Source organism: Martes martes (genome assembly GCF_963455335.1).
Source record: "Martes martes genome assembly, chromosome: 6".
Taxonomy (NCBI): Eukaryota; Metazoa; Chordata; class Mammalia; order Carnivora; family Mustelidae; genus Martes; species Martes martes.
In genome coordinates this window covers 7,564,568-7,579,704 of record NC_137893.1, presented here as the reverse complement: position 1 = coordinate 7,579,704, position 15,137 = coordinate 7,564,568, and positions in this window count along the sequence as shown.

Sequence of the window (15,137 nt, the reverse complement as noted above, 5' to 3'; positions counted from 1 at the left end):
GTTGTGTCCTGGAAGACTGAATCATTGCCAACTGTCACTAAATATTTATTAGGAGGATGTGCCCAATGACTATGAAGCTTTATTCTGTTGTTGCTGTTAAACATCAAAAAAGCACTTATTATGCACACGTTTTTTGGTAACATGAGAAATTTAAAATTTTTATTGAAGATAAATAATTTGGGACAATTTAAAAATAAGGGATCTGCAATGGAAGAAATATGTTGAGCTGTCTCTAGAACCATGGGATTTTAGTACTGGATATTACTTTGTTGAAAATCTGGTCCAATCTGGTTGAAACCAGGGTTTCTCAATCTAGCAGCATTCCTGGTCTCTTACCTACTAGATGATCTCTGCACTACCCAACACCCTAAGTCATGACAAATGTTCCAGACATTGCTGTATGTCTCCAGTCCCTAGAAGCTCTTTTTTTTTTTTTTTAATTTTAGAGATGATAAATGGAGACCCAATGAGGGTAAGTGATGAGCCTTAGATTTTGCAGCTATTTGGAGACAGACCCTGGGAGAGGCACCCTGCTCTTCCACTGCCTCTTCTCCAGCTGTTTGCACAGAAATTGCAGCAAGAGCTGCCATCTAATATATTGCTAACCAAGCCTTCCCGTCTGTATCAGAGCCTGGGTTCAGACCCTCAGAATAATGTCACTTCTACTGAAAAACTCAGGCTTGGCAAGTTTGTACTGTTTGAGTTATCTCCGATTCACTTAAGAACTAGGATTTTTGTGAAATTTCAATGATACTCATTGAGTTGATTCTAAGTAACCAGGGTGTTCCTTCCAAGGTCACATTTCCTTTGTGAGAAAATATCTCTTCCCTACTCCTTCACTTGTGAAAAAACAAATGCCCTGAGCTTGTCTCCGAGGACTTTTGTATACCTGATCATTTTCCATGGGACTGGTGATTGGGGAACTGTATGCTTGCCAAACGGTAAGTAAATCCATACCCACCTTCTGTCCATCTGGTACATGGTTGTAATAAATGCAGAGTTAGAGTTTGTTTCATGAAAACACCCCGTTTTAACTGAGGTCTTTTCTTCTAGTCAGTACATTCAGATGCCTAGGGGGAAAAAACCCCAAATTCACATTTTGAAGCCCTATGATCCTTTCATTTGCTTCTTAGTCACCACGTTGGCAAATAAGGAAAGGAGACAGCAAAGGGTGAATGAAAGCAGACTCCAGAATGTTCTTCCTTATCCTTAGAGATCGTACCTCTGTGAACCAGCCTTCCCTGTTTAGTGAGAAGCTTACTCGCTTATAGGTTGCTCAGGGTCACTTGGCAGGCCAGGCTTGGATTTTGACACTGCAGAGTTGTTGTCATCGACTCCAGAGGCTTGTGGCTGGAAAGTCCAGCAGTGACGTTCTAGCTCTGCTCCAATTTATGTCAGTGTACCAGTGACAAAATTCACAACTTTTCCTCAGCGCTGCCGGGTATCTGTCTGACAGGGCAAACACTCAGGGACAGCCAGTGCCAGTGGCCACAGCAGGTGCTTCTTACCCTTAGCTGAAATGGCCCGCAGCTCCGGGAGACAGCTCAGGAATGCTGCTGACGCCATCCAGGGCTCAGCACCCTTACCTGCTTACACTGCAACTCTGCCCGTCCGTAAGAGGAATTGTGTTTCCATATTGTGAGATGTCCTCATTGCACCAGATGATGAATTCTGTGCTGGCTTTGTGCAGAACCCAGAAATATCCATAGTCAAATTGAAGTCTGGTGGTGGAAACACGACCAGGTCAATGCTGCATGGTCAGCAGAGCCAGAGGCCCTACAGAGCACCCATCTCCTTCCCCTGAATTACTACATCCTCGGTGCTGTTCCCAGAATCATGTTGTGTTTGAGGTCTATCTCCCGGTCTCTCTTCAGGCATAGCCCGATCTCTGATGCAGTAATGCGGCACCGTGGGAGAGCAGAAGGATCACGAATGGAGACTAAAGGTCTGGATTCCATTCACGCTCTGACAGTTTTTATGAGCTTGGGTAAGAAGCTCAGTTGCTGGGGGCCGTGTTTCCTTTCCACTGTCTGGAACTGTGGTTTCTCACTGCTTTGGAAAGTGGAGTGCGCTAGCTCATGCAGCTGTGCCCTTCCCCATGAGAATCTGGCCAACGGTTAATGTCACTTCCTTGGCTTCCGAAAATGTGGTTCGTTCAGACACTCCAGTTCCTGAGATTGTAATTTCGCTGCTTTATTTTATGTCCACTCAGGGTCGCATCACATCTTTCGTGAAGAGCCAGTGCTGTTGTTTCTAGCCCCGCACCGCAGGGCCTTTTCATTTGGACACGATATATGTATGTATGTACATGTGTGTGGAGATATGTTAGTAATGTAGAAACGTGGAGATTCTTGGTAATAAAACCTTCATTGTGAGCCAAGATTTAGAAAATGTAAACATTTGAGCAAAATGATATATTTTCTGGAGGCTTGCGAGCAGGAGTCCTGTCCTGATTTTTGTGAACGTGGAGTGAGGGCAATGAGGCCTTGACTGGTAATCTCTTTGATACTCTGGAATTCTCCCTGCATATCCATTGTGATGATGTGTCTTGGCTTGGAGAGCACCTGATCACATGTCACTGAGGTCACTTAAAAATATGGGGCAGCTGGTCTCTGCCCCATGGAAATTTTTGCAATGACTGAAGTGTGCTGTGTGTTCAGTATCCAGGATGCTAGCAAGTGGCCGCCAGTAGCTATCGACCTTTGGGATGTGACAAATGCAATTGAGGTACTGGACTTTAAATTTTACTTAATTTTAACTAATTTAAATGTAAGGCTATACAGACATGACCATACTGGGCATCTCTATTATTTTTACTGTTTTCTATTTCATTGATCCGTTGTTCTTGTTCTGATTTGTGGTATTTCCTTTTTTGGCTTACTTTCAGGTTAGTCTGCTCTATTTTTTTCTAGTTTCTTAGGATGAGATCTGATGTTGTTGGCTTGGGAACTTTAGTCCTTTAAAATATAGGCATTTAGTGTTATAAATTTCCCTCTAAGCACAATGTTGGTGTTATTCCACGGAATTGGTCTGTGATGTTTCCATTTTCATAAAGTTCAAAATAGTTTCTAATTTTCCTTTCAACTTCCTTACTGATTCATGGGTTATTTGGAGAGATCTTATTTAATTTCCAAATACTTGAGGATTTTTCAGTGGTCTTTCTGTTACTGATTTCCAATTTAATTTCACTGTGGTCAAAGAACATAGTTTGTGTGACTCGAATGCTTTTAAACTTATTGAGATATATTTTATGGCCCAGAATAGGACTGTCTTGGTGAATGTTTGGTATATACTTGACAGGAACGTGTATTCCATGATTGTTGGTTAGTGTATTTCATAAATGTCAATTAGGTTAACTTGGTTGTTAGAGTTTTCATGTCTCATACATTCTTTACTTTCTGACTGCTTGTTTAATCAGTTATTGAGAGAGTGGTATTTAAATCTCTGACTATAATTATAGATTTGTCCATTTCTCCTTCTATGTATACCAGGTTTTGCTTCATGTTTTTTGAAGTTCTGTTGTCAGATATATAAACTTTTAGGATTGTTATAGCCTCTTGATAGATTAATCCTTTATCATATTGAAATAACCTTTTAATCTCTGGTAATACTATTTGCTCTATATAAACTTATTTTGTTTGATGTTAGTATCCACTCTAGCTTTCTTTTGACACTGTTAGCAAGTCATACTCTTCTCCACACCTTTTCTTTTCACCTACTGTTTCTTTATATATAAAGTGTACTTCTTGTAAGAGTATTTAGTTAGATGCTGCTGTATTTATGCACTCTGACAGCATGTGCCTTTTAAAACTCTTTTAACTGAGCTCTTTAATCATTTACATTTAATGCGATTATTTCATTGCTAGATTTAAGTCTATCATCTTTCTCTTTATCTCATCTTTTTGTTATTTTCCCTATGATCTTTTTTCTTTTGGATTATTTATTATTTTTTAATTTAATATATTTTGTTGACTTCTTAGCTAAAACTTCTTGTTTTGCTATGTTAGTGATTGTTTTAGAGTTTACCATCTACATACTTCAAGAGATATTTTGTGAATCCCATTTAGGCAAGTTGATACAGTACTATATATAGAACTCTATTTTCCTTTTCCTGCTTTCATGGTATTGTTGACATACATTTTTACTTAAACCCTACAAACATAAAATTCACATTTTTCTTGTTTTGTTGCTATTAAAATGCTAAAAATATCTTTTGTTTTAAAAGTTGAAAATTTTATGGACATTGGGGAGGGTATGTATGTGCTATGGTGAGTGCTGTGATGTGTGTAAACCTGGCGATTCACATATAAACATATAAAAATACATTATATGTTTATATAAAAAATAAAAAAATTAATAAAAAAATTTTAAAAAATAAAAGTTAAAAATTTAAGATTTAAATTATTTTTGCCTTAAAAGTCAGCTATCTTTTAGAATGATTCTTTTTAAGTAATCTCTATGCTTAACATGGGGTTCAAACTCACCACCCCAAGATCACTCCCAAAATTAGCTATCTTTTAAAGAGATTTAAATAATAAGAAAAAAATCAGACATATATACCAATGCTATAGCATTTATGGTGCCTCTCACTTTTGTGTGTAAATCAGTAGTTCTCAACTGGATGTGATTCTCAGTTGGGTGTAATTTTGCCCACTGGGGACATTCAGCAATGTCTGGATAAAGAATTATCCAGCCCCAAATGTCACCAGTGCCAAACTTGAAAAAACACTAGTATGAATCTGTATTTTCGTTTTGTTTCACTTTCCTTTAGCCTGAAAGTCTTCCTTTAACATTTCTTATAATGTGGATCTGCTGGTGAGGAATTCTTTCAACTTGTTTAGAGTTTGGTTTTTTATTTTGCCTTCATTTTTGAAAGGTACTGGGTGTAGAATTTTAGATTAAGGGTTTGTTGCTGTTGTTGTTGTTTTTTTTTTCTTTTTTCTTTTAGTACTCTGAAGATATTGTTCCATTATCTTCTTCTTTACATTGTTTCCAAAAAGAAATCTGCTGTCATCCTCATCTTTGCTACTGATTGTGTCTTTTTCCTTTGGCTGCTCTCCAGATTTTATCAGTGGTTTGGGCAGTTTGAATATGAAGTGACTTTGTGTGATCTTTAAATATTTCTCATTCTCAGGATTAGATAAGCAACTCGAATCTGTGAATTTACACTGTTCACCAAATTAGAAAAATTTTCATCTAATACTCTTTGAAATAATTTTTCTGTTGTCTGCCTCTCTACTCTCTACTCTCTCTCTACTCTTCTTTAGGAACTCTAAATATATGTATATTAGGTTATTCGAAATTGTCCATAGTTCAGTGATTTTATAATTTTTTAAAGTTCTTTTTTTCATTGCATTTTATTTTAGTGTCTATTGCTATGTTTTCAAAGTCACTTACTTTTTTCTTTTGCAATGTCTAATCAGCTGCTAATCACATCCAGTATATTTTTCATTTAATAATTTGTAGAAGTTTGATTTGGGTCTAGTTAACTTCTTGAACATCTAGAATGCAGTTATATGTAGTTATAATAACTGTTTTGTGTCCTTGTCTCCTAATTCTAACATTTAATCAGTTCTTGGTTGGTTTGGACTGGTGGGATTTTCTCCTCATTATAAATATCTTCCTATTTCTTTGCTTGCTTGGTGAATTTTACTTTAGTGCTGAATATCTTTGTCTATCTGTAAACATTTTAAAGCTTTGTTTTGGGATGCAGTTAAATCATTTGGAAAAAGTTTGATCCTTTTGGCTCTTGCTTTTAAGAATTTAGTTGGAACAGAGCAGCATTCAGTTTTAGGCTAATTATTCCACACTACTGATAAAAGACTACTTTGAGTAGCCTTTCCAATAACCATTAATTATGAGGCTTCTAGTCTTGCTGTGGGGGCAGGCACTTTTTCTGGCCCTATGGGACTGCTTGGCACTTTTCCCTCAAACTCCTTCAGACAGTTCTTTCTCCCACCTCAGAGTTTCCCCATGTGCATAAGCCTATCAGTACTCTGCTGTATTCTTGAAGGGTTCCCTCCACAGATCTCAAGAATTCTCTCTCCCCACAGCTCTCTCTTCTCTGGCACTTTATTCTGCAAACTCAATACACCTTGGTCTCTTACACTTTCAGCTCTGTTTAGCAGTAGAGCTGTGTTTACCCAGGGTCCCCTGGGTACCACTTGGATTCCCCATCCCTGTACTGTGGCCTGCAGACTCTCATGGCAGTGAGCTAGAGTGGTCATAGGACCCACCTTTTCTATTTTCCATCTCTCAGGATCACTCTCCTTCATTGTCTGATGTCCAGTGCCTTGAAAACTGCTGCTTGATATATTTCATTTGGTTGTTTCAGGAGGCAACCTGGTCTCTGTTACTTCGTCCTTGTCAAAAGCAGAAGATACAAACAAACCAGTTTTATTTCCTTCTAACAAAGATGTATGCATGTGGCTATGATTTTACATTGTACATGTTTTTAAAAATTCACGCTAGTTTTTTACTGGAACTGAGCAGATGACAATTCATGGGGTTTGTCTGCTAGGTAAATCACACCTGCCAGGTACTGAATACATTAGAGACTTCTGTATCTGCCTGTTGCTGGTTTGCATTCAGAAACCTCTTTTCCTATGAAGGGAATTATTCTCTTCTCAATGAAATTCTCCTTTGTTCCTATTAACTACCCACTTGAAATTTACTTAAGTTCACTCTTTAAAATTTCACAAGTAAATGAAACCATATGATAATTGACTTTCTCTGCTTAACTTATTTCACTCAGCATAATCTCCTCCAGTCCCGTCCATATTGACATGAAAGTTGGGATTCATCCTTTCTGATGGAGGTGTAATATTCCATTGTGTATATGGACCATATCTTCTTCATAAGGAATAACATGGAGGACATTGGGAGATGGAGAGGAGAAGTGATTTGGAGGAAATCAGAGGGGGAGACAAACCATGGGAGACTGTGGACTCTGACAATCTGAGGGTTTTGGAGGGGAGGGGGTTGGGGTTTGGGTGAGACTGGTGGTGGGTATTAAGGAGGGCACATATTGCATGAAGCACTGGGTGTGGTGCATGAACAATGAATTTTGGAACACTGGAAAAAAAATAAAATAAAAACCATTGTCACAAAAACAACAACAAAAAAGAAAAATTACAAAAAAAGAAATAAATTTCTGTTGTTTATTTAAAAAATAAAATAAAATTTCAGTTTTTGATCTCTTGAGAATTTTATGAACTGACTTCTCCTAAAGGGACCAGAGCACACTTCTAGTTTTAAAAATCTAAGCCTAAAGTAGTACAACTTCTCAAAATATGTTTACCATGATAAAATCCTCAGGCATGGAAATGTCTAGATATTTTACATAGATATTCAGTAAGTAAATGGTTCACCTGTAAATGGTGGGATTTCCATGGAAGGTGTTCCTATGTCTCCAGGGGGTACATGGGCACAGTGATCTTGGAAGCAGAAATAGGAGCAGAACAGCCCATACCAACACAGAAATAGTCTGTTCTCTGCAGGAATGGAGACCAAGGCAAAGCCAGTACATTTTAGGAAATTGCAGATTTATGCCAATGATTTTTTCCCAGCTTATTTTTGGCATTTTTATTTTAAGGATTTTTAACTTACAAAGGTAATTAAAATTTAAATAGATATTTTTATTTCTTCCAGTGTTTTTGTGTCTTGACATTCTTTGATTAGGGGTCTGCAATAAGAAAACAATATTTTATTTTCCAAAATGTCAAGAAATGTTCCCAGCACTATTACTTTAAAAATACTCATCTCTGTTGATTTGTTCTTTTTTTTTTTAAGATTGTATTTATTTATTTGACAGAGAGAGAGATCACAAGTAGGCAGAGAGGCAGGTAGAGTGAGGGGAAAGGAAGCAGGCTCCCTGCTGCGCAGAGAGCCCAATGCGGGGCTCGATTCCAGGACCCCTGGATCATGACCTGAGCTGAAGTCAGAGGCTTTAACCCACTGAGCCACCTAGGCACCCCTCTATTGATTTGTGTTGCCATTTTTGTAAAATCATATTTCTTGGAATACTAAGATCTGTTATATTCTCATTCCTTCAATCTATTTTCCAGGTGCAATTTATGTTCAGCTTTTTCAGGTTTGAAAAAGAACCCACTGTTAATATTTTCTTTGGGATTAAATAGAACATCTCATCTCTTTGGGAGAAGAACATTCTTACAATACTTTAATCTTCTCAATCTTCCTATTCAGAAATTTGTGCAACTTGGTTATGTAAATATATAAAATTATCTTTATACTTACTGAGATTAGTGTATATTTCCTGTGCATTTCTTACCAGCTTTCCCCTGGGTTGTTTTTGTTATTATTGATAGTGCTGCTGAGAACTTTGGGTTTTAAACTGATTTTTGTTGGTTGATAGGAATGACATTGATGTCTGTCTGTTTTCCATCAGATCACTTTAACCATTTCCTATAATTTTCAGTAGGTGCTGGATGGTGTTTTCTTTAATCAACAGGCCACTTGAAACTCTTAATATTCTCTTGATTTAGATTCTGGGTAATGGCACCAGGGACCTCTATGAAATGCTGAGCCAGAGAGGGGGGCAGCACGAGCTGCAAACTTCTGAAACCTCCTCACTCTGTGATGCATTTTGCTATAAAAATCCTGGAATTCCTCAGGGATGCGTAGAACTTATGGTATAAGAAATTTAACTCTTTCATTTTCAGAGACCAAAACAGAGTCATCAATATGTAGCTGTCGTAATGCCAGATGCTGGGAGTGAGGGCAGGTTGGAGAAAGAAACACTAGCCACCACCTTATAATGAGCAATCATCACAATTCCAGTATATTCCAGTATGGTTACACTTTTAATGTAACCATTTTTCTCCCTCAGTGATTTCAGCAGAGCCCTGTTTTGACTCAAAATGCAGAGCAGAGGCAGAAAGAAAGCTTCCACTAGCTCCCCCAGGCTGTTTTTCTAGGCTGTTTTCTCAGTCCACAGCATGCCATGGGAAATCCTTCTGCACTGGCCATATCTCAGGGAGTGTCCGTGACAGCCAATACAAACAGAGTGTGAACCTGCAAATAGAAACTCAGTGCTCTAGAGTCACGTTTGTCTGGGGGCTTGTGAAGTGGGGGGAGGGGGGGCAGGGGGTGGAGGGTGACTGGAACTCAGGGCAGCCCCACAGGAATAGACCCCAATGGGAACTTGTACCCTTAAAACCACTAAAAATCCTTTAAGGACCTCTGCGTGTGCACACCCTGAAGAATGGGGCAATTCAGATCCCCGGGAGGGAGCCAGCTTTGCACAGTGGTTGATGAGAGCCCAGAGATCAGGAGACAGATAAGAAAGACTTTTCTCACAATCTCATCCTCTTCACATCATCTTTGCTCCTGTTGTGGCTTGAAACTCCTCTGAAAAAAATTTCCTGGGGGGAGAAATGAGCTGGTCAGGGGCAGCCAGGCTGCCCCGTTGTCCCCGAGGACACCTCATTTTTGCAGCTTAACCTCCAAAGTTCACAGAAAAGGGGAAGGGAACGGGTTCTCTAGCTTCATAGAAAGCATTCATTAACTTATTCAACAGCTACAGAGTGAACTTGTTATATGCCCAAGACTTTGAGGTACAGAGGACGCAGGAGACTGGGTCACAGGCATCAGGGGAATCATTACCTAAGTGTCCAGGAAGTAGGGAGAGATCCCCATTCAACTCCAGAGACTTTATTATTTCCACCTGTAAGTGAAAGTGTTGAGCACTGAGTTAGAGGTGAAACACGTACAGTCAGGCGGGAGTAGGTTATCAATGAGCACAGTGGCCCTTGTGTATGCATATCACGTGGGAGGTTATAACAGGTGAAAACTAGTGGCATCTATCAGAACACCGGAGCTGAAATCTGTGCTCTTAACCATCCGTATGATCTGGAATACCTGGACATCAGTTTCCTCTTCTGTAAAATGGAACTAATTGCATTTATACCATAAAGCTATGGAGACATTTATTGAGAAAATGTGTGGGTAAGAGTTTTATAAACAGAAGCTCCCCCGCTAATACGGGTCTGAGTGGTAGGTTCTGGCAGAAATAGCTCAGTTCAAATTCACCAAGATTTGCTGTCACAGCGCTAACTACCGTCAGAGTGAAGCTCCTGGAAGTGTGTAATGAGCAATTAGTATTATAAGCATTTGCGGCAATTTATTTTTCTAACCACAGGTTAAGATTATGATTTAAATATATGTATATTTTACAGAGCCTATGTATATAACCTCTATTCTGCCAGGCTAAACAAAACTTCCCCCCAAAAGAGCACACATCAGTCCGGTAAACCCTTGCTTTAAGGGTTTAGAGGGAAGACTGACTATTTTGGTGGCTGGTGGACCTTGGTAAAGTGTATACAAACCATATGCATGTGTGCCAAGTGGCTCCCAAGTGGGTTATGTAAGGCAGGATGACTCAGGAAGACGTGCTAGGGGAGGTGGTTTCTGGCAGAGATGAGGGGGGCAGAGCCCGGAGGAAGCCTGAGACACACACTCGCACCAGGAAACTTTCTACTTTTTTCTTGGGGTGGTAGAGCAAGCCCGCCGCACTCTGAGACGGGGGTCAGTGTCCTGGTGATGGAGTCATTCAGACACTTGGCACACAGATTCCCCTTAAAGGTACAGGTACGTGGCCATCTGTGCTGTCGCCATCTTCAATTACAAAGCAGGAAAAGAAGTGTTTTCCAATGAAAACAAAGAACCCAGACTGTGGTGATTAGCCACAACCAGGACTCAGCCCTTCCTGCTTAAACAAACTTTAGAACTTGAGTGCATTGTTTCATGGATTATCAGAGACCTGGCCTCAAGGTCTCAAAATAAGAATTGTCTCTTCCTATGGGTCCATTAGATTGGATTATTCCATAGCTAAATATTTTTATATTTAGCTGTACTGTACTGCTAAATATTTTTGATGAATAAGTTAATATTCCACATTAGTGGGGAGGGGCATCTAAAGCGTGGCAACTGGTTTTATCTGTATACACCCATCGAGTATTTGTTGACTGTCCATGCCTCCTGGGTCACCTCTTACTAGATCATGAGCCATGCAAGGGTGGGCAAGGATGATGCTGATCACCTGTGTGCTCAGTCCGGACCACTGTGCCTGGAACGGGGTAGGTTTCAATAAAGGTATGAGTGAGAGAATGTAGAGAAGGTAGAAGAAACAGGGCAGATTCCCTGTCCACTGTGAGCTAGTGGGAACTGGGCCGTGCTCGATGTGACAGCTTCACGAATCTGGTCTGGGCGGCTGGGCGAGCAGGGCAGGGCTCCCTGCCACCCCACTTTCTGCAGGGTGCTCGAGGGAGGTGATCACACGTGGCAGGGAGCCTGCACTCTGATCAGGGGCAGAGCTCCAAAGCTCTCTTTCTGAAGGAGCCTGAGCCCTTGACTCCACCGTGTGGTGTTTGCGGAGAAGACCTGAGGGGAAGCAAACACAGCGAGAGGCCACTCAGGAATGCACTTTCCAGGGAGGACGACTCTCAAGGAGGAGCTAGGGGGCCAGTGAGATTTGGTTACAAAATTCCAGGATCCAAAGCTCCCAGGAGCTGTGGGCTCTGCTCCCCTGATCTAACCTCACGGAGCAGTGCCCCTGGGGAGATGGCCAAACAGGCTAGTAAAGGGTCCGGGAAATGCTGTCTGATGTCCCCTGGAGAGTCCAGCGGTGGAACGGATCGCCGTGAGGGTGGCTTTCATATCCTCGTTTTCCCAGTGAGTGATCTGAGGGTCAGAGGAAAGCAGTGAGGGAGAGACCTGTGCCGGGATCCCTGCCCTGCCGCCAGCCCCCACCTCTCCATCACATGACGCACCTCTCACCTCCTGTTTGCAGGGGGCTCTGCCATCAACGGGCTCATTCGTGGCCGATCCGCAGCCTCACGGGCCGTCCAGTGAAGACATAAGCAGGAGCGCCCTTGTCCACAACACAGGTGCGGAGCTGGACAGGTGCGGTCATCCATCGAGTGAATGGCAGAGGGAGGCTGGACCAGGGCCAGTGCTCTTTGGGCTCCACCAGAGGCCAAGTGTTCGGAATCCTTCCGCTGCTGCTGCCGTGCGCCCTCACAAGTCATCCACACTCCCAGCCCCCGTTTGCTCTGAAGAATGAAACAATATATAACTGGTACAACTTCGTCTACTTAGCAGAGCTACGCGGGGGACTCGATTTCTGTCTACTTTGTGGATCGCCCATCCCATTGGAGAAGCTGGGAGAGGGAAAAGGAGAGAACTGCGGGTTTATCAGAGACATTTCTAGGACAAGCCAGACTCTTCCCACATCTCCGCAGACATGACAAGACAGGGGATTGAGATGCCGTAACACCAAATCCACAATGAGCATTTCAAGGAAAATGCAGATTTTTTTTGGGGGGGGGTTTTTAATAAATCAGGCTTTGGAAACTGTGTATTTTCTTTCTTTGGGTGGTGTTGGACTATTCATTCAGCATGGGTGTATGTGAGACTTTGTTTTGGGAGAAGATAGTTCCAAAGGCATAGAACGGACCTAGGTGAAACCAAAAAGTGTAGGGGAAAGAAATCTAGGTGGGGCCGGGGGCCATGAAGTTGTCTTGAAGATCTCACAGAGCGATATACGGGACAAAGACGTGATAGGAGCAAAGGTATAAACTTCAGGACAAGTTGCACTGGTATCGAGCGGCTGGATTGTGACCTCCCACCATTTCACCCCAAACAGAAGAGGACTCTGGCTGTAGTTTCACAGACACCCTGTTATCAGAGAGGACTACCCGAACCCTCATCATTTACTTAGTCTGGATTTACCTAAGATGAAGCAAGACTCACCATTGCTTTCAACTGGAATTGAGAAAACTCAGGAAGCAACCCTATAAAAATATATTTTTTTAAAAGCACAAGTCACCAAATCTTTTTCAACAAGAAATCCAGAACAAGTCCTAATGGATGCTTGCTCAGACTGGGAACACACGGGTTGATCAGGCCGGTGTGCACACACACTCACACATATTTGTACTGATTTGGGCTGGGTCCTGTCCCTCCCACATTTTTCTGTGAAAGTGCAAGCTCTTAGTACCTCAAAATGTGATTGTATTTGGAAACAGAGCCTTTAAAGAAGCAAGAAAGAGGCTATTAGGGTGGTGTTTTTATAAGGAGGGAATCTGGACACCTACAGAGACCCTGGGGTTGCACACGTGTGTGAGGAAGGACCGCGTGAGGGGGGACACAGAGAAGGCAGCTGTCTGCAGCTCCGGGGGAGCCCTTTGAATGAAATCAACCCTGCTGACACATCAATCTTGGACTTCCGGCTTCCAGAACTATGAGAAAATAAGTCCACGTTCAAGCCACCCAATCCGTGGTGTCTTCTTTTGACAGCAGACCAGTACACACACATTATTTTACATTAAGTGCGAGATAATGATGGTTTGCACAGCACATTTTAAATTTTTAATGTCGTCTTCTTAAAGTTCTTCTGATGCTTATTCCTTCCCTCTCTGCTCCTGCTGCCACCCAAGGTGACCCGTAGGAGTCCGTATTTCTCTGTATCGTCTGAATGGAAGAGACTCATAGCCATACACAACACATACATACTTGTATCTGTTATGTGAGGGCGGGTCACTTTTTTACACAGTTAGGATCATGTTTCCCACGGTTTTCAACATCTTGCTTTAGATTACTCTTTACATCTTTTATATTTTGAAGGAATTTCAAACTTACCAGAAGTTGCAAGTGTGATACAAAATATCCATTGTTGTTGTTTTTAAACCCTGATCCATTCGGATTTAGGGGCAGACGTGATGCCTCATCACCTTGGCTTACTTTGGTGCGTACTTCCTGCGAACAGGTTGGTGTCGTCGGCAGGAAGATTACCGAGATGATGCAGGCTCCATCTGTGGTGCCAAGTGCACGTACCGTTACTGATGACATTCACTTTGATCCCTTGATCAGGATGGCTTCTGCCAGTATTTTTTCTTTTTCTTTTTCTTTAACCACGCGCTTTTCTCCTTTGTAATTAACAGTCTGTGGGGAGGCATCTTGACTCTATGTAAATATCTTGTTTCTCGTCAAATGTTCCGTTTACTCATTTATTTATGTCGCAGGGATTCAGTTTCCTTTTGTATTTAATAGGTCATAATCTGTTAGCTATTGTTATATATTTTGACCTTCCTGTCTGCGTCTTTTTGGCACATCCTATCACGCGTTGAACACCTCCTTGTTTCTCATGCAAGATGTTTCCAGCCCATCTTGCACTTTTCCCCAGCGTGGAATCTGCCCCTTCTCTAAGGATCTTCGCTTCCTTTTGCAGAGGTGGTAGTTAGAAGCCAAGATCTGGGAATGCCTGGGTGGCTCAGTTGGTTAAGCGTCTGACTCTTGATTTCTGCTCAGGACATGATCTTGGGGTTTGTGAGACTGAGCCCTGTGTCAGGCTCTAGGCACTGGGAGTGGAGCCTGTTTAAGATTATTTCTCTCCTTCTGCACTTCCTTGCTTGTGTGTTCTCTCTTTCTCTAAAACAAACAAACAAACAAAAAAACAAAGTTAAACAAAAAATAAATAAATAAAAATAAAAGCCAAGATCTGGGTGCTTGATGCTCATTGTTACAGGTGGGTGGCTGTCCCCAGTCAGTAGAGTTAGAGATTATATATAGATGTACACACACACACACACATTCACATAGACATGCACACACGTATGTATCCACACATACACACATTAGAATCTATATTTATCACATATATTGACAACCATGAACTCACATTAAGACCTCTGCTTCCAATTTAAAACGGCTGGGTTTACTGCAGTTTCTGAGGATTCCTACCTGTAAGCCCCATCTCTTACAGGGAGGAATATTCTCAATATGCCTTCTTGTGTGACAGGTCCCCTTGCATGTAAACAGTCTCCCATTGTGCCTCTACATCCTCTCCTGTGTGGGTGCTCTCCTCACTCCCCACCTGCACACCACATTATGCCCCTGCCCCCTCCCCCAGCTTGGGGCTCCAGCATCCACATGCTGGACTGTTCCTCCCAGCATACTCCCTCTTACCCCATACTGGGACACCTCCATGCAAGCTCTTCCTCCCCCTTCTGGGGCTCTGAGATCCCAGGCCAGGCTCCCCCTGCTGCAGAACCTCTCTTTTCCACTGAGTCTCGGACACGCCTTGCCAGGGCAACACTTGTAAATAGATGCTCTTCTCA